The following is a 25419-nucleotide window of genomic DNA, read 5'->3' on the forward strand; positions in this document are numbered from 1 at the left end:
CTTCCGGTCCATGTGTCTCAGGGGACTTCCGTCCCTGCTGGGTAAACCTTCCGGTCCTACCCACGCCGACCTTCCGGTCCATCACACAACATATCGCCTTCCGGCCCATAATATAATCGCCTTCCGGCCCATGACATACATAGCACATATAACAAATAACTTACCACATATAGCATACATATCACATATCATATCTGACCTTCCGGTCACACAGTCAAACCCTTCCGGGTACAGTATAGTGAGAAGACTCACCTCGTAAATGCTGAAAGCTAGCAAATCCTGAAGTCACTTGTGCACAACCCGACGAGCTACAACCTCCCTATAACATCACATATCTCTCATTAACACTTATATCTTATAAGTGTGACTATCCCTAAAGAGACAGACTTAGGTTAACTCTGGTCAACGGTCAACGGTCAACTCGACCGGACTCGGCGAGTGCCATGGCGACTCGGCGAGTCTAGACGTTCTCCAACTCTCTGAGAGTCCCTACCTACTCGTCGAGTATCCTCCTTGACCCGACGAGTTACTCCTGGAAGAATCGCGGGGCCACCCCGACTCCACTCGCCGAGTCTGAAGAACAGCTCGACGAGTTCCAGTCAATCTCCAAGCTACTTGCCGAGTCTGTTCATTGGACTCGGCGAGTCCACGCCATGCAGTCGATCAAACTGCTTCCTGAGATAAGTTTCGTCCCGAAATACACAAGCATGGACCTTCTGGACCTCTAAAGGTCCTAATACAGGATTATAGTCGTAGGGTAACAAGGTACTAATTCATCTAATCACCAAATGGGTTCCATAAACCCTAAATCCATGCACACATCAACATAACAGAAAGGAATCCGAAATATTACCTGAAATATGCCCTCTCTGTGTCTCCAACCCGCAGAACTCGAATCCCTTGCTGTTCCTTTAGCCAAAACCCTTCTCCTCCTTGCACAACAATTTCTTCAAGCCCTAATATCCTCCAATCTTGCTCTAGATGCTCACAGCCGTTTAGGGTTCTTCTCAGTCGACTAAAGACGGACAATGACGGCCTATAAGTGCATTATATACGACCCAAACCTGAACGGTTAGGGTTTTCGCTAAACAGCGTAGACTCGCCGAGTCCATATCGGACTCGTCGAGTCCAGTCGCGAACCCGCGACCAAGTCTGCGATCCTACTCGGCGAGTCTAGGCTCCGACTCGCTGAGTCCCCCCTTAACTCACCCCAAAAACATAATTTAACAATACCTGAGATTCCGGGCTGTTACAACTCTCCCCCACTTGGATTAGACTTCGCCCTCGAAGTCTCACTCTGAAAATAGTTCCGGATGCTGCTCCCGCATCTCACGTTCCGTCTCCCAAGTCATTTCCGACCCCTTACGGTGTTGCCACTGAACCAGCACCAGAGGTACTTCCTTGTTCCTCGGAACCTTGATCTTCCGATCCCTGATGGCCACTGGTCTCTCGGCATAATTCAGGCTCGCATCCACCTGAATATCCTCCAATGGAACCACTGCCGACTCATCGGCTATGCACTTCCTCAATTGCGACACATGAAAAGTGTCGTGGATCTGTCCCAACTCCGCTGGCAACTCCAACCGATAGGCTACCCGGCCTACCCTTGCGATCACACGAAATGGCCCAATATACCGGGGCCCCAACTTGCCCCTCTTCCTGAATCGAATCACTCCTTTCTAAGGAGAGACCTTCAAGAGAACGAAGTCGCCGACCTGAAATTCAAGCTCGGATCGGCGCCTGTCTGCATAACTCTTCTATCGGCTCTGGGCAGTCAATAACCTCTGCCTAACTTGCTGAATCTGCTCTGTCGTCTGAAGCACGATCTCCGTGCTGCCCATCACTCTCTGTCCCACCTCTCCCCAGCAAATGGGGGTCCGACATCTCCTACCATACAACAGCTCAAAAGGTGGCATACCAATGCTCGAATGATGGCTGTTGTTGTAGGAAAACTCTGCCAATGGTAAGTACGCATCCCAACTACCCCCGAAGTCTAACACACACGCCCGGAGCATGTCCTCCAGCGTCTGAATCGTCCGCTCGCTCTGACCATCTGTTTGGGGATGGTATGCGGTACTAAAATGCAATTTAGTACCCAGCTCCTTATGAAATTTCTTCCAGAACCTGGAAGTGAAGCGCACATCACAGTCTGAAACAATCGAGATCGGTACCCCATGCCGAGATACTACCTCTCTCACATATATCTCCGCCAACTTCTCCGCTGAAGAACTCTCACTGATGGCAAGGAAGTGTGCACTCTTCGTCAACCTATCCACAATCACCCAAATTGCATCAACTCCCCTGGCAGTCCTCGGCAATTTGGTGATGAAATCCATAGTGATTTGTTCCCACTTCCACTCGGGGATCTCCAATGGCTGTAACTTGCCGTGCGGTCTCTGGTGCTCGGCCTTAACCCTACGGCAGGTCAAGCACCTCTCAACGAACCATGCAACGTCCCTCTTCATACATGGCCACCAATACTCTTTCCTCAAGTCCAAATACATCTTCGTAGCACCGGGATGGATCGAGAATTTCGATCTATGAGCCTCTTCCATCAAAGTAATACGCGTACCGCCCACAAACGGTACCCAAATCCGACCCTGAAACGTCATAAGCCCTCGCCCATCCTTAACGAACTCTGAAATTAACCCTACAACCCGCTCTTTCTTCTGCATTTCCGGTCGCACAGCTTCAGCCTGTGCCCCACGAATAGCATCCAATACAGGAGTCATCACAGTCAGTCTCAAGCATACGTCTCGCAATGGAGTGCTATCCGCCCTGCGGCTCAATGCATCGGCTACCACATTAGCCTTGCCTAGGTGGTACAGGATCTCACAATCATAATCCTTAACCACATCCAACCACCTCCTCTGACGCATATTTAGGTTGGGCTGATCCATCAAATACTTCAAACTCTTATGGTCCGTGTATATCGTACATCGAACCCCATACAAGTAGTGACGCCAAATCTTGAGAGCGAACACTACTGCCCCCAACTCTAAATCATGCGTGGGATATCTCGCCTCATGAGGCTTCAGCTGCCTCGACGCATAAGCTATCACATGACCCCTCTGCATCAATACTGCACCCAGTCCCGAAATCGATGTGTCGCAATATACCACAAAATCTTCCATCCCTTCTGGGAGAGCTAATACCGGGGCTTCGCACAACCTCTGGCGAAGTGTCTCAAAGGAGGTCTGCTGCTCGGGCCCCCATGAGAATGCAACACCCTTCCGGGTCAATCTGGTGAGTGGCACTGCGATCTTAGAGAAATCCTTGATGAATCTCCGATAATACCCTGCCAACCCAAGGAAGCTCCTGATCTCAGAGGGTGACTTCGGCACCTCCCAACTCATCACTGCCTCAACCTTGGCCGAATCGACCAATATCCCTTTCTGGTTAACCACATGTCCTAGAAATTGGACCTCCCGCAACCAGAAGTCACATTTGGAGAACTTTGCATAAAGCTTCTCCGACCTCAATACCTCAAGGACCTCCCTCAAATGCTCCTCATGCTGCTCTCTAGATCTAGAATACACCAGAATGTCGTCGATAAATACAATCACTGATCGATCCAACATTGGTCTGCATACCCTATTCATGAGATCCATGAACACAGCCGGGGCATTGGTGAGCCCGAAAGGCATCACCACAAACTCATAATGCCCATATCGCGTCCTAAATGCTGTCTTCTGGACATCCTCATCCCGCACTCTCACCTGATGGTACCCTGACCTCAGATCGATCTTGGAAAACCAAGATGCTCCCTGCAACTGATCGAATAAATCATCGATCCTCGGTAACGGGTAACGGTTCTTGACCGTCAACTTGTTCAACTCCCGGTAATCAATGCACATCCGGTGTGAACCATCCTTCTTCTTGACGAACAGAATAGGTGCTCCCCACGGCGAGCTACTCGGCCGAATGAATCCCTTCCCCAGCAACTCCTGGAGCTGCGAGGACAACTCTTGCATCTCTGGAGGTGCAAGACGATAAGGCACCTTAGCAATAGGCGCGGCTCCCGGAACCAGATCGATACCAAACTCTACTTGCCTCACAGGAGGTACTCCCGGCAGCTCCTCGGGAAAAACATCTGGAAACTCACGCACCACAGGGACCTCCTCAACTGACTTCGGTCTCTCGGAAGCCTCCCGCGTATCCATCACATACGCCACAAAACCCATACAGCCCTGCTGTAGACACTGCCTCGCCCTAGCGGCCGAACAGAAAGCTGATCCCGAACGGGTACCCTCGTCGTACACCGAAAGAACTCCCCCACTATGGTCTCGTATAGTCACCAACTGACGCTCACAGTCGATGACAGCGCCGAATCGGCTCAACCAGTCCATGCCCACGATGACACAGACATCACCCATCGCAATAGGAATCAGGTCAATCGGGAATTCGACCCCGAAAATCTCTAGCACGCATCCCCGAAGAACCTCCGTGGCACAAATCACTTTCTCGTCAGCTATAGAAACTCTCAAAGGTCGACCCAACGACTCACGACTAGCGCTGATATGCTGACTAAAGGCTAAGGACACAAAGGACCTACTCGCACCCGAGTCAAATAACACTAAGGCAGGCACAGAGTTCACAAGGAAAGTACCTACGCATATAATAACATAAGCATAACATCTCTACATTAAAATAAATACATGAATTACAACATACTTGCCACGACATCGGGCGTAGCGCGGACCTCCTCCGCAGTCAGCTGAAAGGCTCTTCCCCGAGCCCTCGGGGCCTCGGCCTTCACCGGTCGAGTCGCAGTAGCTCCGGTAGCAGGTGCAGATCCCTGAAGAAGCTGAGGGCACTCGGCCTTCCTATGGCCAGTCTGGTTGCAATGAAAGCAAACCGTAAATCCCTTGGGGCACTCCCTAGCAATGTGCCCCTCCTTGCCACACTTGTAGCAAGCACCAGATCGACATACCCCATCATGACTCTTGTCGCACTTCCCGCAAGTGCGACCCTTCGAACCTCCTGTCCTCGAATCGGCGGACTTTATCCGCTTGGCTGCCGGCTGGGACTGAGCCGGTCGCCGGTCCACCCGCTGAGACTCGGCCTCCTCCCTGGCCTGGGTCTCCAACTCGATCTCGCGCTTCCTGGCATTCGCCTGAAGCTCAGCAAAAGTATGGTAAGTGGAGTTTGACACAAACTCCCAGATATCCCTCCTCAAGACACCCAAGTACCGGCTCATCCGAGCCTGCTCTGTGGACACCAGCTCGGGGCAAAACATCGCCCTCTCATGAAACTTCCGCGTGATCGCCGCCACCGAATCTGTACCCTGCTTGAGGGTTAAGAACTCCTGAACCAATCGTTCCCGCTCCACCGGGGGAACGTACTCATCCCTGAACATGGCAGTAAACCCCTCCCATGTCACCGCTGTAGTCTCTGCCAAAGTGAAGTTCGCCGTCACGAACTTCCACCAGTCCTTCGCTCCCAGACGGAGCTGGTTCAAAGCGAACCGTACCCTCAGGTGCTCCGGGCATGAACAAGTGTAGAAGCACCCCTCTATGTCCGCGATCCACCTCATCGCCGCAATCGGATCCTGCGTCCCATCGAACTCCGGTGGCTTCGTGTTGCTGAACTCTCGGAACAGCAACGAGTCACCCCCCTGTGGCCTAGCAGCGGCCATGGCTGCGGTAGCTGCAGCGGTTGCAGCCTCAGTCAATGCGGCGTACCACTCATCGAATGTCTCCATCAGGGTGGTCTTAATAGACCCAAACATCTCCGGGATCTCAGCCCGGATCGCCGCCACTACCTCCTCGTGAATCATCTGACGAATATCCTCGTCACTCACACCGCTCGTACTCGCTCCGTGGCGTGGTCTAACCATGATGTCTCTGAAATACAACATAAAACTATCAGAGACTCCATCGAGTGTATTTGCACTCGATAACGCAACCCTACTCAGTCTCCGATATCCAAGGATTCTTACTTGGGTCTCCCACTGACCCGGTGTCTTCGGTAGTACGGGCCCAATACTACCGACCACACCGCATCAGCATTCATCCCAAGTCTTCCTCCCCAAACCCCGGATAGTGAGTACTCTACTTCTGATATGCACTATCTACCCGCATACTAGCAAAGAATCTCATATCGGCAACTTCCCTAGACTAAGGCATCACAAATCAGGCCACTCTAGTCCTATCATGGATACCTAGTCTTCTAGCATGCATAACAATTTATATCATATAACATTGTAAGGTATTTTGGGGATCTTTACCGTTCGGGCGCTGACTGATCGTACATACTGCTTCTTTCGTGCTTACCACAAAACCATTTACAAAAGTTTATGCCTTTATTTAAAAAGTTTTCCTCAAATCCTCGGTTTGAGTTCAGTTACTCCCGAAGGTGCACCCGAATCCCTCAAACCAAGGCTCTGATACCAATTGTAACAACTCAAATTTTCAAACAAATTTTTCATTTTTAAAAATAAAGTATTTCTATTCAAAACAAGGCATAAAGAGTTTAAGTATTCTATCAAATACAAATAGTCAAAATCCCAAGATCATAAAAACATTCTCCAGTGTGTATCGATCACGCCGGCGCCTTTCCACGGTCCTCGCTAGTACCTGAAACACATACATAAACAACTATAAGCATAAATGCTTAGTGAGTTCCCCAATATACAACTTACGCACATACGCCTTTCCAGGCCCTGACCTTCCGGTCCATGTGTCTCAGGGGACTTCCGTCCCTGCTGGGTAAACCTTCCGGTCCTACCCACGCCGACCTTCCGGTCCATCACACAACATATCGCCTTCTGGCCCATAACATATTGCCTTCCGGCCCATAATATAATCGCCTTCCGGCCCATGACATACATAGCACATATAACAAATAACTTACCACATAAAGCATACATATCACATATCATATCTGACCTTCCGGTCACACAGTCAAACCCTTCCGGGTACAGTATAGTGAGAAGACTCACCTCGTAAATGCTGAAAGCTAGCAAATCCTGAAGTCACTTGTGCACAACCCGACGAGCTACAACCTCCCTATAACATCACATATCTCTCATTAACACTTATATCTTATAAGTGTGACTATCCCTAAAGAGACAGACTTAGGTCAACTCTGGTCAACGGTCAACGGTCAACTCGACCGGACTCGGTGAGTGCCATGGCGACTCGGCGAGTCTAGACGTTCTCCAACTCTCTGAGAGTCCCTACCTACTCGTCGAGTATCCTCCTTGACCCGACGAGTTACTCCTGGAAGAATCGCGGGGCCACCCCGACTCCACTCGCCGAGTCTGAAGAACAGCTCGACGAGTTCCAGTCAATCTCCAAGCTACTCGCCGAGTCTGTTCATTGGACTCGGCGAGTCCACGCCATGCAGTCGATCAAACTGCTTCCTGAGATAAGTTTCGTCCCGAAATACACAAGCATGGACCTTCTGGACCTCTAAAGGTCCTAATACAGGATTATAGTCGTAGGGTAACAAGGTACTAATTCATCTAATCACCGAATGGGTTCCATAAACCCTAAATCCATGCACACATCAACATAACAGAAAGGAATCCGAAATATTACCTGAAATATGCCCTCTCTGTGTCTCCAACCCGCAGAACTCGAATCCCTTGCTGTTCCTTTAGCCAAAACCCTTCTCCTCCTTGCACAACAATTTCTTCAAGCCCTAATATCCTCCAATCTTGCTCTAGATGCTCACAGCCGTTTAGGGTTCTTCTCAGTCGACTAAAGACGGACAATGACGGCCTATAAGTGCATTATATACGACTCAAACCTGAACGGTTAGGGTTTTCGCTAAACAGCGTAGACTCGCCGAGTCCATATCGGACTCGTCGAGTCCAGTCGCGAACCCGCGACCAAGTCTGCGATCCTACTCGGCGAGTCTAGGCTCCGACTCGCCGAGTCCCCCCCTTAACTCACCCCAAAAACATAATTTAACAATACCTGAGATTCCGGGCTGTTACAAAAGCATTTTATTTTTTAAAATCTCATTTATAAAATCTCTCACTCCTCAGTTTGAGTTCAGACACAACGTAAGGCATGCCTGCATCTCTCAAACCAAGGCTTTGATACCAACTTGTAACACCCTAAAAATGACAAAGATTTTTCAATTTTAAAATATAATAACCAATTGAAAATCTTTTTTTAAAGGACATTAACTAACATTCATTTGATTAAAACCATACAATATCAGAGTTAAGTTTACAAAACTACAAAAATGACCATCTTCGATGCGTGTGTACAGTCCCGCCGAGGTCCTTTCATGAACGGTGTGCAAAGATATTTATTCCACAACTGTAAGCATAAAGCTTAGTGAGTTTACCTAGTATACTACATATTACATTATACATGTAATGCATCCCCACAACATATTGGCTCTAGCGTCAAACAATCAAATCTCATATCTATATACATATATCATGCGTAAGGGCCCAACCCTAGGATGTTTACAGGTTCAAACCTGACTCCATTACTAGGGGTCGATCCCTGATCTTACATATAGTTATTGTGATCCAACCACAATCTATCTTATCAGTGTTGTGATCCAACCTCAGTCTTTCATATCAGTTGTCAGGGGTCATATCCTGGTCTTTCATACAATTCATAAAGTTATATATAGTCAAGGATCAGATAGACAGTCAAACAGATGACCCACCCGAGAGCGAACAATCATACACAACCATCACAATCAGGTATTAGACCGAGAGTTCTCACGATATCCAGCCTAAACTACATAGAACCCAAGCTATCACTATCACATAATCATGTAACGTAAACACATAGCAAGTATGAGCATAACCATACTCGTAGAAGGTAGCCTTCCCTAGTCACCCTATCATTGACCATTTCCCAATTAAGTTCTTCACTTGTCAAACATACAAACTCTTGATAACTGGCCTTCCCCAATTACCCTAACCAACCGTAACTACTAATAGTATCATACGATCAACATGTAGAACCATATAGGTCTAACATACAATGACACTAAGTGTCCCATACTACACATGCATGTAAAGAGTTATCCTAGCCAACAACATACTTGTACTCTAACAATACCTCTATCATAACATGCAAAGGATACACAATGGGATACATAACATAGTGAGAAACTTTCCTAGGCTGAAGAACTGAAGAAACACAGCAATACTCTAACTCATTGCACTGCTCGATCCCGCAAACTGACTAATAACCAAAAGAGAGGAATCCCCAATCAATAACTCAAATCCTCCAAGTTTGAACCCAAGTCAAACATGTCAAAATTCAACGGTCAACTAAAGTCAACGACCAACCAAGTCAAAATTCACCACGATGTAGATACCTCTTGCCATGTCATGGGCAAGTCCAGACAAAACAGTCACGAAATTAGGCCTCACCATGTCGTGGCCCTCATTGGCCACATCGTGGGAACTGGGAGTTTGCTCCAAAACTCCATTAAGAACTTAATCTATATGGATCAAGGCCAAAAACTTTAGATCTACTCTTTCACAATGACTTAATGGATAAAGTTAGTTTCCAACTTTAACCATTAGGACCTCACCACAAGACAAGATCCTAAACCATAAGTGCATAATAGCATAAAACCTTTAAAAAACATGCATGACTTGAAGAACAATATCAAGATGCAAACTTTCCCAGTCCAAAAAGATTATGAAGTGATAAAATAAACTCATGAGGTGCTAGAGTTCATTCAACTCCAAAGCAAAAGCATACAAGGACCAAAAAGGGTCATACATGATCAACTGCAAGATCTAGTAAACTATAGGTCTAGATGGAAGATTTTTACTCATAATGGTCCGAAAATAAAGTCCCTTTGTGAGATCTACATTTGAACTCTTCACCAAAACACTTTGCAAGAAACTTGTTCTTCAAGCTCCACACCAGAATATGAGAAATGAGCCTTCAAATGGTTGATAACACTTAAGGGGGCTAGGGTATTCGAAATGGAGAGGTTGGAGGCTAAAAATGATGCCCTAACTTGATGTTAAGGTGCTTAAATATGGGAGAAACCCTAAAATTTCACGGGCTTGGGCAGCAACGAATGCCACGTCGTGGCACTCAAGATAATGTGTGTTTTTCATATGCATGTCACATCGTGGCACCCCATGCGTCATGTCGTTGATTCCTCTATTATGTGTTGTAAAACTTGCCGAGTTGGCCGATTACTCGGCTGAGTACTCCCTACTTGGCCCCTTACCGAAACGAGTTACAAAATCCGATTATTCTCCGATCAGCCCCTTACTGAAGCAAGTAGTGTTGTAAAACTCGGCCAACTCGGTGATTATTATGTATAATATACTTAATGATTTATTATTTAACACACACATGTATCTAATTTTGTTATATATTTCAATCAAATTATGATTTTAACTTATGATTTAACACACACACACACACACATACATGTATCTAATTTTGTTATAATCGATTATTTCCCTAAAAATATTTCTACATGAATTACCGAATCTGAATACTCCGCGAGTACTACTGAGTACTCCCGAGTACTCGCTACTCGACAGTTGACCGAATATGTATCGAGTAGCGAGTTCTACAACCTTGTCTCCATAGCATCCACTGGTTCATTCTAGGATACGGGTGTTACATAAAGTGGGTGAATTAAAAATAAGAACCAAAAACTTGAACAAATCCTATTAGATTAAACAACATTATGAATTAACTTATATTTTTAGAGACTTGAAGAGACACGTCCTCTTATGATAAGCGGATTATCTATTATAAATTCCATAATGATTAGCTTTTTTCGCCTTTAATGTTCATTTCATTGTGCATTCTTGTCAAGCGCGGATAACATTCTTCTTTTCAATTAAACTTTGGATTTAGAAGCATCTGTACAATAGTTGTCTCAAGCCAATATGATTCATTCGTAGACGGCGAAAACTCATATGCAAGCAACAACACTCTCTAAAGTATAGTAATATTATTGGATATATTTACAACTATTTAAAAAAGATAAGAACAAAAACATGCACTCAATACATGAGAACATAGAGTTAAACATTCTTACTATGTGTGCAAGTCGTTTCTTCAATAAACTACTTGCACACTTTCCCTTTTTAAGTTACCACCTCAAATTTTCCTTTTCCTAGATTGGTAATTACATGTACACAATTACCACTAACAACCGATTTGTGAGCATAACTCACATCTTACCTTTCCAAATTAGTGGAAATATTACAACCTTGATATTGACAATACTACTTAATCGTGTAGAGTAGATAACTTTAATAAGTTATTCATTATTCTTAATAAAAAAATAAAAAAATAAAAAATAAAAAAACTCCGCAAAGTTAAATCATTTTTACTTTTAGAGTATAATAATTCTAATTCCTATATTATTTCTTTCTAATCTAGTTAGTTATGTTGAAATTCTCGCTTCAAATTATATCTATCAAAATGATTCTCGAGCTCGACTGGTAATGTTACAAACAAATACTATTAATAGCTAGAAATTTACAATGTTCATAACTGAACATATATTAAATTATGATTAGATATGAATAAATGAACTTATCTTTAACGACTGCGGTTTTCTTCCCTAGTAACAAACATAAAACAAACAAAATCGTTAATAACAACACGTTCTAACGAAGTTATCTTTAACGATTGCGGTTTTCTTCCCTAACAATCAAGCTCGTTTTCCCAGCCATTAAGACGTAACTTGCATCAAATAGCATGTGGAGGCATTTTGCAATCTACAAAGGAACAACAACAACTACAACAATAATAATAATAATAATAATAATAATAATAATAATAATAATAATAATAATAAAAAAGAGATTGATCATAGCATGGGTACCCACTTGGAGAAATGAACTAAAAACAAAAATTGTCAATTATTCTTACGTTTATGTACATGTATCGCAATTAACAAAAAAAATAAAAATCTCTAAAAACAGTTGGAGTCTCTTAATTTCATTGAAAACACATATGGGAAAAAGGTAACAAGGATGGGGAAAAAAAGTAAATTCTTCCCATGTACTAACGGAAAATGAAAACACCTATAGAACAAAGTGTAAGTCTTCATCAGTTAAAAACAAAACTCAAGCAAGTAATGAGTTTTCATCTAGTAAATGGTTAAAATCACTAAATAAAGTGTAAGTTTAAACATACAGTTAAAAGAAATAAATGAATTAACGGTTAAAATCACTTTAAAGACCTTTTTGGTTCTGCAAAATGAAGACAATTCAGGACCACTAAAAAATATCTATGTCCATCAGTAGGCAATTTAGAAGTAAAACTTTCCAGATTTTTTTTTTTCATCCTCTAGATTAGCCTCCATTTGGGTTTTTATATTTCTCTCCAATAAAACCGTGTCAAGTCAACCCTTTGTACTACGCTTTTTGATATGTTTGACTATAATTTCATACATTTTTACTGGTATATATATAAAATATAGATAAAAATAAAACATCATTAACTTGTATATTTTCATCTAGACTAAAATGCAATTTTGGTCATTGTGGTTAGTAAAAATCTATAAATAAAGTTCAAAATCTTTTCAACTTGCATCATTGGTTTAAAATCAGATCTTTTTTATGGGACAAAACTGAAGATTGTTCCATGTGGCATTCGAAAAACTTTGAATATGGTCAAAAAAGTTTTCAATTTGCATGAAAGGTTCAAAATCAAAATATTTTTGTGATTTTGGTCCAAAAAACTTGAAAAGACGATTATGTCGTTTTATTTTCTTTTTTGTATTTTTATGATTATTCTAATACTATTTTAATTAGAAAATAAAAAATATATACCCCACCCCACCTACATCTCTCTCTCTTTCTCTCACACACACACACACACATATTAAAGTTACAAATTGACACCAAAGACTCATGTGTCTCTATCTTTTTCTCCATATCTCTAGGATGAATAACCACTTGCAAATCATCTTCATATACATAACTCACACACACACAAGTTAACAAAAAAAACAACTAGACAAACAACCCAAATAAACCTTACATATCTATCTTCAATCAATCTATAGATAGATGCAATTAGTCAAGTTCTCAGAAAACCCACTTTGATTAAGCACTTACATCAAATTTTGTTTGGGTTCTTCGTTTGAGCACTTCACATAAAATAAACATCTCCATCTAAGATTGACGAATGCGTCTTCTCAGAAAACTCACTTCAATTGAAATACCCATTTGTTGGCAACCACGATCCGATAACCGGAGGTGGCAGACGAAACATCTAAAAACAGATTTGTCCGTTTTCTGTTCTGATTATCGATTCTGCCATTGTACCTGGATTTGATTCGGAATCGACAATATTACGACGTTTCTTTTGAAAACAAATTGTCACATGGAATGTTAATAGAAGAAGGGTTTTAGAGAGAGAAAGAAAGAGAGGGGAGGACAGATTTTGGGATGAATGGGTTTTGATTTCTTCGTTGGTTCTTGTCGTTGGTGTGTATAGTTTATACACGATTTCATCCACAACTTTGAACCCTGCAATCTTGTTCCTCAAACGACTTTGAATGGATGATTGCAGTTACTTCTTCAGGAGAAAATCTTGGGGTAGAAATGCACAAGAAATCGATATAGATATATATATTTTCTGGACTCAATCCTATTGATGAGATTGTTTCCAATCGACGTGGGTGTTTTGCGTTAGAATGTGAATGTGTGTGCCTGTGTGTTTGGGTTTCAATTTCTTTCTATGGCTTATTTTGGCTTATGTTTATCAATTTGGGGATATCTTAAGAATATGAAGTCCATGAGATTTGAGAAGACGGAGAGAGAGAGAGAGAGAGAGAGAGAGAGATAGAGAGAGAGAGAGAACGGTGGGTGGGGTGGGGATATTTTTTTCTTTTTTCTTTATTTTTTAATTAAAATAATATTAGAATAATTACAAAAAATACAAAAAGGGTCATAATCGTCCTTTCAAGTTTTTTTGGACCAAAATCACAAAAATGATTTGATTTTGGACATTCCATGCATGTTGGAAACTTTTTGGACCTTATCCAAAGTTTTTTTGAATACCACAGGGACCAATCTTGCAGTTTTGTCTTTTTATGGTTATAGTCTCTGTCAAACACCCACCCAACACACCTCAATCCTTTAAAGACGTCTCTATCTTTTTCCTTCTCTTAGCTTATCCTACCGACATCTCACACCATGCACCTCCATTTCCACTTTCTCCACATTCATCTTCTCCGGTGACCCGCCCATTGTTGGATTAGCTGTCTAAGCTCATAACTATTATTGGTTTGTATTTGATTTGATAGGAGCTTAGTCCTTTTGGGTTGCCTTCACACTGACAACTAGACATGATGACTATTGGAGAGAGAGGTTGAATTTATTATTTGGAATAATGAATTGGTATATAAAATGACTTATTAATATTTTATGAGAATAATATATTAATTAGAAATCATATTATTAATTAGTATTTAATCAGAAATTAATTTGGAATTAATTTTGGGATTAAAGGAACTAATTAAAAATACAAGGGTTGTTTTGCAATTATTGTTGTTTACGAGTTGATTGTGTATTGATAATGCGTAAACGCATCAGTAAGTTGATGTTATAAAATGTATTGTTGTGTACGATTTGATGAGTAAATAGTACAAGAATATAAGTCAAAGTTTATCTGTTCCTTTTTCCCTAAGGGGAAAAAGCGATATATTGGACCCCTCGATGATTTGGTGTTGACTTATGTGTCGGGCCCGGTCAGGACTGAGGTGATGTGTTCAATTAAGTTCTTTTTCATTTAAAATCAGAAATCGGGAAACAAACCGATGGACAGTGAGAATGATTTTGTTCCATGTCATTTGTCCACATGATATCTTGCAGAATGGGGTATTATATGATCCCTTCTCTTAGGACACGTAACTAATTGTTTCAGAGTTAGACAGCGGCTTTGAGAGCTACAATTGCTAGTCAAATTTTGAGGTCATGTTTGCAATTATAGTTATTAGACTTATCCAAGTGGGATACTATTGGATTAGGTGTCTAAGTCCATAATTATAATTGGTATGTACTTGATTTGATAGTAGCATGATCCTTTTGGATTGCATTCACACTAACAATTCGACATGATAACTATTAGAGAGAGAGGTTGAATTTTTTATTTGGAATAATAAATTGGTATATAAAATGATTTAATAATATTTTATGAGAATAATATATTAATTAGAAATCATCTTATTAATTCATATTTAATCAAAAATTAATTTGGAATTAATTTTGAGATTAAAGGAACCGATTAAAAGTACAGGGGTTGTTTTGCAATTATTTGATAGTTATGGTTTTGAGCTCTTGGATCACCCTTATCTGGGAGGGCTGAAAATCCTTAGAATATTCTAGAGGATTTTGTCCAAGCCTTAAGGAAGGGAGTCCATGGGCTGCTTAGGCCCTAAGCTAAGGGATTAGGGTTTTCCACCTCAAAACCCTAGCTACCTCAACTATAAATAGACCCTCCAGCCCTCATGATTTTGTGCACCTCCAAGAAACCCTAGAAGAGCTGAAATTTTGAGCAAGTATCTCCTCTCTCCTCTCTCTCATAATCATCCTCTTGCCATAGTGTGTTTGTAAGCCATTAGAGGTACTACACTTGTGTTACTTGTTCTCAAAGCTCAAGATCTTCAAGGAATCATTTTTATTACTATATAAGAATAAAGGTATGTGATCTAATATTTCTTATATTGATTTCAAAAATTATTTGATGCATGCTAGGGTTTCTAGTTTTTTGTGTTCAATGCTTGTATGTCTAATAGTGGAAACATAGATCCTCAAATTAGGGTTGCATGCACATATATGATTGTTTGCTATGTAGAAAACCCATCACCTATTGTGCCCCTCTGTTTTCTTGGGCGACCGACCATCATACCCCTCTAGCTTCTCAGAAGACCAAACCACTATTCAACATCTCTCTCACTATTTTCCACCCCTTGGCAAACCCACAGATGATCCAACCCTTATTCATGATCGCACAGCTAATCCATTAAAGCTCCATCAACATCACCACCAAACAACAAAAATATGATTTCTCTCTTGCAAACAATCGATTCCAGCTCATCAAGAATTCAGTTTCCTTCTCAAACTTTGGGATTAAATTTGTTTGATTGATTCATTTGAATGAGGTATCATCTTCTTCCCCACCACCCCCCCACCCTTGATGCTTTTATAATCGATGGTATTGGTCTGTTAAGATGATGAGAAATCAATGATGGCAGTAGTCTGATGGTTTTAGTATGAGAGGTGATTGTTTAGTGGTTTTTTAGCTATCATTTAAGTATTGAATTTTGCTCGTGGTTGGATGATGTTGGTTAGGTCAAAACAACGAGAACAATGGTGAGATGGTGATGATGGACCAACTGGTAGTCTACAATAGTTGAGAAGGTGATGAAGGAGGGTGATGTTGGGTCTCCCTGAACAGAGAGGAAGAACAGAGGTTAGGGAGGTAGACATGGTTGAACTAAAAGATTTGACATTTTTACATTGTATAATTTCTAGGGTTTCAGGTCTCACCTCGCCGGGGGAGATGAAGTGGTGGCTGAGCTATGGATGGAGGTGATGAAGTGGCGATGGTGCTGGTAAGGATAACAACGGGAAGTTGGAGAGGGTGAAGGGAGAGGTGTGGGCGGCAGCAAATCCAACAAACTATGGCAGATTTCATCTTCGAATCTGACGATTCCTCTCGAGAGAAGAGGTGGGGGCTCTGGCATTAACTATCCGACGGAAAAGAGGATGAAGAACGTGGGATTAAGAAGAGTTAAGGAGTGAGGGTGGAGGTGGGGTGGGGTGGGGTGGGTGTTGTTTAGTTTTTAATTAAAAATAACAATAATAAGGATTAAAAATGAAAAAACAGATGAAGAAGGTAAAAAAAATCATTTCAAATTGTTCAGGGACCAAATCTGCAGAAAATGTATGATTTTGAACCAATGATGCAAGTTGAAAACTTTTTGGACCGTATCTACATTTTTTTTTTTTCTAAATTTGAAGTTTAGTCTTTCAAAGAATGTGACCTATAATTATGACACCAATAGGATGAGATTTCCTCCTAGGCACTTGAAAATTCCTCTAAACATTTTAACATTTTTTTTTATCAAAAATAATATATAAACCAATTCTAAATGTATAAAATCTAATAAGACACGATTAAAAATGAAATAAATAGATTACTTACAAAGTTTTCGGAAGGATAATGTACATGAACCATTGGAGAGAGCTGAGATGAATTTTTAAAGTTGAAAAATGTAAAAATGAATATCATAAAAATTGGCTTAAATCTGAGCCCAAGGAGCCATATCGCAATGAAGAGGCCCAAAATCGCACATGATGCTAATGGAATGTGATTTGGTCGACTATTTTTAACAAAATTCTTAATTTTTTATTATTTTTTGCTAAAAGTTGTTAAGAAATTTGATTATATTTGTATTTTTTTAATTAGTGTTATATAATTAGTGTTATGTTTTACATTTTATAGTAACCTTTCAATTTTTTTTTCTTTTACCTGACAATCAAGGCGTGAGTTGAAAGCATAGAGCCGACGTCGTGCGAAGAATATAATTCTTTTTAAGGATAAACGACTATTTTGGTGAACTGGTATTAGTAATCATTAATCATGTAGGTAAACTGGTATTAGCGAATACAATCAATAATTCATTTTGTTTTAGCACCTCAAAACTTAATTATGAAATTCTAATTATTTCATATCTTAACGCAATGATTTGAATCACATTTGTAATTGACAAGCATTGAAAATTAATCAACATGTCTAAATACATTAATTAGATAATATTTTTTTAACGCAACTCAATATGATTGTTGCACTCACAATATGATAATATGAAAAGAATCAAGTATAATCAAATATAATCAAATCAGGCCAAGTTTGGGCCAAAATTGGTCGATTTTAAGGACCTTTGGGCCAAGAGGATCTGCGTAAGATAACAAGTGTGTATTTTTTTAATTAATATTTAATCATGTTTTTTTCAAAGTTTTATTTTTTATTAGTTATTTTATGTGCTTAATTTTTAGAGGTATTATAGTGTTAGCTTACGATATAGGGTTAGCCGTCATAAAACATATGAAAAAAGTTTGCGAGTTTAATAAAATTGTAAAAATTAGAGACCAATTCTTAAAGAAAAAAAAAGATTATGTTTGTTGTAAACTTTGAGTTTTTCTTATTTTTATTACTTTTTCTGTTCCTTTAAGTTCATTTCGTATGGTATTAGAACACAACTGAGATCGACTTTATTTGAAGACCTTGCGTAACACCACAACTTAGTGGTTGAAACAAATGGCTGAAAAGTTGAAGCAATTAGTGCGTAGGCTAAGAGTCTAGAGAAATCCAACAACCAACAAAATTGAATTCGAACCACACGTTCGAGACATGGAGTTGAAGGACGTCAATCCGTTTTGTGGTCAGTCCTAAGGCCATCATGGTTAGTGGTCACTATTTGTATTATAAGTAAGTGATAAAAAGACATGAAAAATATTGATTAGAAACTAACGTTACCGTTCTCACACATAAAAAGAAAAAAAAATAGAAAAAAAAACAAATCAAAACAAAATTTTCAGCAAATAAACACCAAAGAGAAACAAATAAAGAAATTGGAATATGTGATTTCATCCAAAAAAAGGCAACAAACTACTAAGCTTCCATACATGGTCGGATGCAGAATTTCATAGTATGGGTGTCACGGGAAAGTCATGGATTGCACGATAAGAAAAAAAATAATTTTTTCAAAAAATTTTATACTGCGTCCGGAAAAATCAGGGGTTGCTAGTGCTACCATGGACCCACCCTAAAACCGCCATTGCTTCCATAATTGAGCCTTTCGTTTACCAATAGGCTAAGTATCCAACTATATCAACAAATCACAATATTTACAAACAACTTTTTTTTTTTAATTTTATTATTATTATTGTTATTATTATTTGAAATTCTTGCAAGAATTGTAGGAGTCAAACATCAAGCATATATCATAATCTAGATTCTAGGGACCAATTTTTGCATCAACAGAGAAAAACATCAACGAACTTATGAGAAAACACCCAAAAGTAACATCGAACTATAGAATATCAGCATAAGCAACACTGACTTTAAATATCGATCAAGTAGTATAGACCCTACAAAAGATAATCAACACCAATTAACATTACATCCAATATATAGTTTCAACAATCATAACTTGTGACAACCGTCAAATTCTGATCAATTCAAAGTCAAATAAAGTCAAAAAGTCAAACCGGTCAACTCAACTAACCCTTGTGTACTAGGGCTTACATTCTGTAATTACTAAACAACTCGCTATTCTAATGAGAGATCATAAATCGAAAAGCAGGTACATCTAGATCTCCTTAACCTAAAACTGTGGTAAGTGACGAACCAAACCGATAAAACAATGTTGCATACTCCTCAGGAGTGTGTAAGATCCTTAAACAAGGCTTAACGGGGTTTACGGACCTTGCATTGCGAAGCCGGACACTCACATTTGTCACACACGAAACCGCTCTCAATCGTTTTCACTCTATCTCTTCTTATCGAGAATCTCTCCCAAATCTCTCCAAGTATGAGGAATCTCTCCCAAATATCTCTTTGTATGTGAAATCTCTCCAAGAATGTCAAATCTCTCCCAAATCTCTCTAAGAATGTGAAATCTCTCCCAAATATCTCTTTGTATGTGAAATCTCTCCAAGAATGTCAAATCTCTCCCAAATCTCTCCAAGAATGTGAAATCTCTCCCAAATATCTCTTTGTATGTGAAATCTCTCCAAGAATGTCAAATCTCTCCAAGAATGTGAAATCTCTCCCAAATATCTCTTTGTATGAGAAATCTCTCCAAGAATGTGAAATCTCTCCCAAATCTCTCTCAAAAGTTTCAGTAACTTTTTGAAGTCGTTCGGGTCATTCCGACCCTTAACCGTGTCAAAAACGGCTAAAAACGGGGTAAAAACGAGTAAAATAGGCTTGAGGACCCGAAACCCCTCTTAAGGACCCGAAACCCCTCTTAGGGCCGAAAGTCCTCTTAGAACCGTAGGTCCCTATAGGGACCGAACCTGCTATGAACCGAAGCTGGAAGAGCCGAACCCGAGAGCCTTCTCAGAACCGAACCCGAAAGGTCCTCTCAGGACTGAACCTCGCGCACACACACCCGAACCCGAAGGTACTGTTCACTTCGGTCTCCTCGCTTCTGACCCTTCGGACCGAGCCTGACCCTCGCTTGCTGATCTGCTCCGCTTCGCTTCTCGCAGAGCCTCAGGAGGACCGAACCTCGGCCAGGACCGAGAGGTCTCGCTGGGAAGCTTCTTTTCTCCCGGTTTTCGTCTAATTTTGCGTTTTAGGCCCGTTTTTAATTGTTTTAACACGGGATTTTCACCTAAAACTTTATTTTAACATATAAGGACCCATAATTATTAAATTATCACGTTTTTTAAGGATAAAACCTTATCCAAAAGAGTGGGTGAAGTACAAGAGGTGGAGTGTTGACTTTCCTTTATTCTATGACACAAGCAACCACCATACCCACTCCATTACTAACCCACACTCCTCCCCATCATACCTTGTCACTTCCTTGTCCTTTTTACCTCTCTAACAAGTTATTTCCACGTTCATAGAGCTGGATATTCATCCTCTCTCCTTATTCTCACTCACTTGCTCTCATTTCACCAAAAATCAAACACCACTTTTCTCTCAAACTTTTTCTCTCTATTTCAAGACTCTATGGCTGATTTTCAAGCTTTATTCTTCTCTTGGTAAGTATAATTCATCCTCCTTGTGATTATTACACCTCATTCTACTCAAATCATTGATTTCTTACACAAACATCATCACATTCTTGTTAGATCTTCGAACCGTTAAGTGATTCTTCAAGTGTTCTTGCGTTGAACACTTCTTCTCTCCATCATCCATCTTCTGAAATCACTCAAGGTGAGTTCATACCCCTACATTTTCATGTTTTCTCAAGTTTTTAGGGGGGGGGGGGGGATACAAGTTAAAACACCAAGAACATAACTAAACTTTTCTAACAGCCTTCATCATAAAATTTCAACTCCATTCACGGACTGTTTTGGACAACTTAAACATTTTAGTTTTCAAAACTGTTTTAGGTGCAAGTAGTCCCACTTATTATATTTAAAATGACTACTTGCACATCTCCACACGATTTTTCTACAATTTATGGTGATTTTTACAAAACAGCTTGTCTTTTCAAACACAAATCCGGACCAGTCTGTGAATATGAGAATTTTAATACAAGTTAAAGGCTTCCAAAAATCATGATAAAAATTATGAGTAAACTAGACAAAATTTAGGAACTCTCATAATTTACGGATCTAGTTTTTGACTTCGTATGATTTTTCTAAAACAGTGCAAAAAGGTTAAGAGTTAGTTAACAGCTTCTAACTTTCAAAACACTTTGTAACATGTTGAGCAAAGTGTTAAATCTTTGATGACTTCATATATTACATGTATTTCTTGTAATGATATATTTATATAATAGGAAAATTACTTACTGAATTTATAACAATCCTCCTTCATAACCATTAGTACAAAACAAAGCAAGATAAACATAGCTATATTGTACTATACATTTGACTTACATAGAAAGGGTTCAAATACACCACAAATAAACATACTAAAATATAATAAGTATAGTTAGGTTGCATGTACATTTCAAACATTTTGATAAACTATAATAGGTATAGTTTATGATCATTACATTACAAAAGGTTTTCACAGGAATAGGGTACATTCCAAAGTACCGGGTTTTTTTTTATACAAAAAGGGGTACAAATATAAAGTACCGGGCTTTTAATTACAAAAAGGGGTACAGATACAAAGTATCGGGTTTTATACAAAAAGGGGTACAGATACAAAGTACCGGGTTTTCATATAAATGGGGTACATTCCAAAGTACCGGGTTTTATACAAAAAGGGGTACAGATACAAAGTATCGGGTTTTTAATTACAAAAGGGGTACAAATATAAAGTTCCGGGTTTTATACAAAAGGGGTACAAATACAAAGTACCGGGTTTTATACAAAAAGGGGTACAGATACAAAGTATCGGGTTTTCATATAAATGGGGTATATTCCAAAGTACCGGGTTTTATACAAAAAGGGGTACATATACAAAGTAACGGGTTTAACTACAAATGAGGTACATTCCAAAGTACCAGACTCACATAAAATAGTTGTTATGATATTAATACTATATTTCATCTAGAATTGTTAGACTTCAACTATAATCGTTGAGCGTATATGCTTGAGTCATATAAGAATTTAGTCTTGATTGGCTTAGAATTGGTGGTGCCCGCCTCATCTCCTGTTCCTCGTTGGGTTGTGGACCTAGGGCAAACCCACTATGTAACAACTCAAATTTTTCAAACAAATTTTTTCATTTTTAAAACATAATATTTTCCATTAGAAACAAGGCATAAATAGTTTAATTATTCGGTCAATACAATTATTCAAACTCCCAAGATCCTAAAACAATCTTCAGTGTGTATCGATCATGCCGGCGCCTTCCCACGGTCCTCGCTAGTACCTGAAACACATACATGCACAACAACTGTAAGCATAAATGCTTAGTGAGTTCCCCAATATACACTTACACACATACGCCTTTCCAGGCCCTGACCTTCTGGTCTTCATTACAACGCCTTCCGGCCCATAACATAATCGCCTTCCGGCCCATAACATATTGCCTTCCGGCCCACATATCATACATAGCACATATAACACTTAACTTACCACATATAGCATACATATCCATATAACACTTAACTTACCACTTATAGCATATGAACATAATACATAACATACTTGACCTTCCGGTCACACAGTCAAACCCTTCCGGGTGGAGTATAGTGAGAAGACTCACCTCGTAAGTGCTGAAAGCTAGCAACTCCTGAAATCACTCGCGCACAAACCAACGAGCTACAACCCTCCTATAACATTACATAACTCATTAACACTCATATCATCTAAGTGTGACTATCCCTAAGAAGTCAGACTTAGGTCAACTCTGGTCAAAGGTCAACGGTCAACTCGACTGGACTCGGCGAGTACCATGGCGACTCGGCGAGTCTAGTCGTCCTCACAGATTCCTGAATATTCCCTTTCTACTCGTCGAGTATACCTCTTGACTCGACGAGGTCCTCGTGGAAGAATCGCGGGGCCACCCCGACTCCACTCGCCGAGTCTGATGAACAACTCGGCGAGTCCCAGCACATCTTCAAGCTACTCGCCGAGTCTGAAGAACAACTCGGCGAGTCCATGCCATGCAGACGAGTAACTGCTTCCTGGGATAGGTCTCGTCCCGAAGTACACATGCATGGGACCTTCTGGACCTCTAAAGGTCCTAATACAAGACTATAATCGTGGGGGTAACAAGGCATTTCTTCATCAAATCACTAAATGGGTTCTATAAACCCTAATTTCATAAATACATCAAAATAACATAATTGGTCCGAGTATTACCTGAAAACGCACCCTCTGTGTCCCCCAAATCTTAGGACTCAATCCTCCTTGATATTCCTTTAGCCAAATCCCTCTTCTTCTTGCCTAACCAATTCTTCCAAATTCCAAAGCTTTCTCCCCTTGCTCTAGGCGTCCACAGCGATTAGGGTTTCTCTCAGTTGACCTAAAGACTGAAAATGACGGCCTAAGAGGCGTTAAATACGATCCAAACTGAACGGTTAGGGTTTCTGCTGAACAGCGTCGACTCGCCGAGTCCATATCTGGACTCGTCGAGTCCAGTCGCGGACCCGCGACCAAGTCCGCGATCCTACTCGGCGAGTCTAGGCTCCAACTCGCCGAGTCCCCTCTTAAATCACCCAAAAACATAATTTTAATAATACCTGAGATTCCGGGCTGTTACAATTCTCCCCCACTTGGATTAGACTTCGCCCTCGAAGTCTCATTCTGCAAATAGTTCCGGATGCTGCTCCCGCATTTCGCGCTCCGGTTCCCAAGTCGTTTCTGATCCCTTACGGTGTTGCCATTGAACCAACACCAGAGGTACTTCCTTGTTCCTCAGAACCTTGATCTTCCGATCCCTGATAGCCACTGGTCTCTCCGCGTAATTCAGGCTCGCATCCACCTGAATATCCTCCAATGGAACCACTGCCGACTCATCGGCTATGCACTTCCTCAACTGCGATACATGAAAAGTGTCATGGATCTGACCCAACTCCGCTGGCAACTCCAACCGATAGGCTACCCGGCCTACCCTTGCAACCACACGAAATGGCCCAATATACCGGGGCCCCAATTTGCCCCTCTTCCTGAATCGAATCACTCCTTTCCAAGGAGAGACCTTCAGGAGAACAAAGTCGCCGACTTGAAATTCAAGCTCGGATCGGCGCCTGTCTGCATAACTCTTCTGTCGGCTCTGGGCAGTCAATAACCTTTGTCTCACTCGCTGAATCTGCTCTGTCGTCTGGAGCACAATGTCCGTGCTGCCCATCACTCTCTGTCCTACCTCTCCCCAGCAAATGGGGGTCCGACACCTCCTACCATACAACAGCTCGAAAGGTGGCATACCAATGCTCGAATGATGGCTGTTGTTGTAGGAGAACTCTGCCAATGGTAAGTACGCATCCCAACTACCCCCGAAGTCTAACACACACGCTCGGAGCATGTCTTCCAGCGTCTGAATTGTCCGTTCGCTCTGACCGTCTGTCTGGGGATGGTATGCGGTACTAAAATGCAATTTAGTACCCAGCTCCTCATGGAATTTCTTCCAGAATCTGGAAGTAAAGCGCACATCACGGTCTGACACAATCGAGATCGGCACCCCGTGCCGAGACACCACCTCTCTAACGTATATCTCCGCCAATTTCTCCGCCGAAGAACTCTCACTGATGGCAAGGAAGTGTGCACTCTTTGTCAACCTATCCACGATCACCCAAATTGCGTCAACTCCCCTAGTAGTCCTCGGCAATTTGGTGATAAAATCCATAGTAATCTGTTCCCACTTCCACTCGGGGATCTCCAATGGCTGTAACTTGCCATGCGGTCTCTGGTGCTCAGCCTTAACCCTACGGCAGGTCAAGCACCTCTCAACGAACCATGCCACGTCCCTCTTCATACAGGGCCACCAATATTCCTTCCTTAGATCCAAATACATCTTTGTAGCACCGGGATGGATCGAGAATTTCGATTTATGAGCCTCTTCCATCAACGTAATACGCGTACCGCCCACGAACGGCACCCAAATCCGACCCCGAAACGTCATAAGGCCTCGACCATCTTTGACAAACTCTGAGATTAACCCCACAACCCGCTCTTTCTTCTGCATTTCTGGTCGCGCAGCCTCAGCCTGTGCCCTACGAATATCGTCCAATACAGGAGTCATCACGGTCAGTCTCAAGCACACATCTCGCAATGGAGTGCTCTCCGCCCTGCGGCTCAATGCATCGGCTACCACATTAGCCTTGCCTGGGTGGTACAGGATCTCA

Source organism: Lactuca sativa, chromosome 8 (assembly GCF_002870075.4).
Source record: "Lactuca sativa cultivar Salinas chromosome 8, Lsat_Salinas_v11, whole genome shotgun sequence".
Taxonomy (NCBI): Eukaryota; Viridiplantae; Streptophyta; class Magnoliopsida; order Asterales; family Asteraceae; genus Lactuca; species Lactuca sativa.